Here is a 4,505-nt window from a genome sequence, read left to right on the forward strand (position 1 = left end):
TGTCTGCCAATGAGATCTATACTAAACTTTTGTCTTTTTTATTCGCTTCTTGTACAATACAAGCAAGGAGCACCTAGCCCGAGGTTTTTTTGGGGGGGGGGCTTTTTAAAAAAATTCTTAGTATGTGTGTATACAAAGAAAAATTTCAATTTGCCCCAAAATATGCAATCTTGGCCCCCTCCCCCGAAAAAATTATAAATTGGCCCATGAAATCCAAAAATATATGTTCTATTCTATCCCTTTTGCCCAATACCCAGAATAATTACAATAACTTTGGATAATAACAAAATAAATTAAAGCACAAATTTGGTCCAAAAAAAACCAATTGCCCAAAAAATAATATGAATTACCTGCAGACAAATAAACCCAATTGCCCCAAAATAACGTGAATTACCTATAGACAAACTAAATTGACAACAAAAGTAAAACACAAATTTGACATTATCAAATGTATGAATTTCAATGTGAACTATGAAGTGCTTAATGTTATATTTTAAGTTACTTTTAAAAAGTTTTTAGTTATGTTTACTGTAATAGTAAGGTTTATTTTTTTATTAAAAAAATTATATAATAAGTTTGTTGTAATAAATTGTTTGGTAATATTACTTTTTAAGAAATGAAAGAAATTTGAGACAGAATTGCAAGTTCATGATGGGAAACACAAGCTGAGCTATCTATATATGACTATATGTGACGGTGTTAGTTTTAAGGTCTTAGGTTTTATGTATTTAGAACTCTAATTGTAATGTTGGCAAACCATGATTAAAATAATGTATTTAGTCTTGTTAGGCTTGCTCAAAGTTGGTTTATTATTGTAAAGTTGGAATCGAGTGGCTGCAGAAGTACTTGGGACTTTCGGCCTGGCTCGATCGATCGAAGAATAGACTCGATCGATCGAAAATCGCACAGGTTGATTATTCTGCAGAATTTTCAACTCAGCCCTACTTCATTAAACGTTTAGGGTTTTATGTTTTTACCCTAGGTATATAAACTAAACCCTAGCCACGTTTTTTAGTGTTGCTCCAATTGTATTGTTGCTCATACATTGCTGTTTGTGTAAATCTCTTGTGAGATCTAGAGGAGCTTTCCCTTACACAAAGCTTAGGGTTTTCAAGTTAGAGATAGTATCAATATCTTGATGATCAACTTGGTTGCTACCATTGAAGTTTAAGGAATATCAAGCGTGGTGCTTGTAGCTGATTGAAGAATCCAAGAAAGAAGGAGTCCGTGGATTTGGAGCTTGCACGTGGTCGTGTCAGTAAGTTCTACTGGTGGGTAGCATAAGGAAGTCAAGCGAGGAGCTTGTAGTCCTTCTGTATGAACTTCGATTCTTTCGCATAGTGGATTCAGGTTTACCTTGAGGATAGCTAGGTCAAATCCTCCCAGGTTTTTACCGTTGATTTCTTGGTGATCTATCATTGGTGTCTGTCTTATTATTTCCGCAGCTTTATTATTTTGATATGATTATTGATTACTTTAACCTAGAATGCATAATTTGACTAAAGTAACAACTTGACTAATTAATCTAGGCTAACCAATCTGGTTGTTTTAAGGGGTCAAAACCGTTCAAGTGGTATCAGAGCTGGTAGCTCTTTGTTGGAGATTTCTTGATCTCTAAGTTGATCCTTGACCCCTGTTGTCATGGAGCATGGACACTCTCTGTTTGTTCCTCCTCATTATTGATGGGAAAACTATGCTTATTGAAAAGTAAGGATGAAAGCATCCTGAAATCCATTTATAAGAGAGTCTGGAATTCCTGTGTAGGAGTGGCAATATGCTTCTGAAAAAGAAGCAGCTGGCTTCAATAGCAAAGTTATGAATGCCATCTTCAACGCAGTTTTCCATGTAGGAATTTAAGAGGATCTCTAATGTTGAGATTGCTCATATTGCTTGGAAAATCCTCCAAACTGTGTATGAATAGCACAAAGGCAGTTAACGATCAATAAAATTGCAACAATTGACTCTAGATTTGAAAGCATTAGAATGTCTGGTGATGAATCTTTTGATGATTCTATGCTAAATTAAATGATATTGTCAATTCTGCTTAATATTGGTGAAGTCTATGATCAACCTAAAATTGTTAGGAAGATTCTTAGATCTTTTAACTGAAGACTTAGACCCAAAGATGCTGTCATCACTGAAAGCAGATGTGGACTCCATCCCTGTTGATGAGCTTGTAGGATCCTTCAATCCTATGAGTCTGATCTACCTAAAGTGAACAAATCCAAATCAATGGCTCTTAATGTCAGTTGATAATGTTGATGTGGTGGATTGATGATGATGAGCTCTCTGCTACAGAGATTGCCTATCTTGCCAAAAACTTTAAGAACTTTCTTAGAATATCAATAGAAAGGCAAGAGGTACTTACATTGCTGAACCTAGAAATTTTAGGAAGAATGATCCCACTAAGGTTAATAACTTTGAAAAACCTAAAGAAAAAGTTGGTCAATTTTCAAATAAACTCCTTGGGTCCTCAGTGTTTTGGCTGTCAAGGGTATGGTCATGTGAAATCTGAATGTCCTACATTCTTGAGGACTAAGGGTAAATCTATGGTTATAACCCTATATGATAATGAGATTTCTGATGATGAGTCCGGTGGTGTACGAGGATGGAAACTTCATTGCTTTCACGGCTACTGCTGCTATAGTCTCAAACTGAAGAGCATATCTGTCTGAGTAGATGAGCCTTTACGACATTAAAGTTTGTTATAAACTTAATCTTGTTTTCTTTCATAATTTAGTATAGATTTGTGTTGTTTGATTTTCATCACTATCTCGACTAAACTTCAATGACTAAAATTGTTTATAAGTTACAACTGCACACTCTTAGCACGATGATCATTCTACAAATATAAACGTTTGTGGAGTGTAGAGGGTAAAAATCAGGATTTAAGTCTTCAAGATAGAATTTTACATACATATATATACTTAGAAAAAATATATTTTCGTTTTTTTATTATATTATTGGTGAGTTAACACACACATTAAATGAATTTTAAATTTAATTTAGACATCAACCTCCACCCGCATTTTTGAGAGAAAGAAGTGCCTCTTTTCAAAATCTTTGGTATACACTTAGACTAAATCATCTTAGTAAGGAAAATGTTATGGTTTTTGTGGGGCCGGTTATCCAAAAAGGTAATGTTGAAATTGTAGGAAATGGGCTTATGGCCCAACGACCCAGTCCGAGGACGTTCATCTGTCCGAGGATGGTTAAAGAAAGATATTGTGGGAATAGTACAAGAAGAAGAGATGGAAATTATATGTAATGGCCCAAAACGCGTCCGAGGATGAGACCCATCACGGATACCATGATCCGAGGTAGATGTAACTATCTTACTATTCAGGGTACTCCGTAAAGTTATATTAGAACTGAAAAATGAATACAAAGCAAAAGAGGAGCAGGGAGAAATAGCAAATATATTCTAAAGCTGCTGCCTCCACATTAAATGCTTCCCAACTAACTCTCTGACTGTATTAATGTGGCGGTGATACCTGAACAGTAATCAGACAGCTTTATGGTTGCTGATTGAAGGTTCTGGGAGGTGTTAGATGAGATAGGAAGGAGTTCCTCGAAGTTCACTTGCACGTGTATGGTGAAAAGGAGATGAGGGTTGTAATATAGAAGGGAAGAGAAAAGGAAGAAAGGAGGAGGAAAAAAAAAAGATTAGAACCCCAAGGAACAAAGGAGAAATCACAGAAATTCCTAAAAGAAAAGGCCAAGGATAGTATTTTCTCGACTGGTTGACCTTGAATCTTCTAGGCTCCGTTATTATGATACTTTTTCCTATGTAGTAGAACTAGTTCTTGCACCTACGCTCTATAAATTCATTATTTGGGCTTAATGGGTTAGAAACCCATTCCTATTCTGGGTCCAATCCAATTTGAGTCCCTACAATTGGCGCCATCTATGGGGAGAACTTGATCTATTTGTAGGGAAAGGCAAGTGTGGCGGTTGTGATGGAAGGGGGAGCAATGCAGCAGCCAGTAGTGGGCCTACAGCAGATGAATGTTAATCCACATTAGGTAGAGTTTAGGGGGTCTCAACATGGTAATCCGTTAGTGATCCTTGAACGAAGAGGGGGTCGTGAGGGATGCGTGCGAACAACCTATACTGATAGAAGTCACTCTCAAGGGAAAAGCCATATTTCCCATTGTAAAATGTCTTCCCCCCTAGATCGAGGGTTTTACATGGAGTCGCCACTTATTTAATTTAAAAGGGAAAATAAGAAAACCTCTAATAAAAAATAATACTTCTTTTGTATTAATGTATATTGCATTTTACATCAAATTTGTAACAAAAATTTACAATGCTTTTTTGTCCTAGATACAATCTAAAAAAGTAAATTACATTGCTTTATTCCCTAGTTACAATCTAAAAAATGTAAAATTACAAGAGCATAGTCTATAACCCTTGATCTTGGTTGAGGCTAATTTACGAGATGGGAAGGGATTAAGCACCCATCTCGCCCGGTAAAAACCGGTCTCCTAGGTTAAGGTGGCCAA

This window comes from Quercus suber, unplaced genomic scaffold, assembly GCF_002906115.3.
Source record: "Quercus suber isolate HL8 unplaced genomic scaffold, Cork oak 2.0 scaffold_19, whole genome shotgun sequence".
NCBI classification, from domain to species: domain Eukaryota; kingdom Viridiplantae; phylum Streptophyta; class Magnoliopsida; order Fagales; family Fagaceae; genus Quercus; species Quercus suber.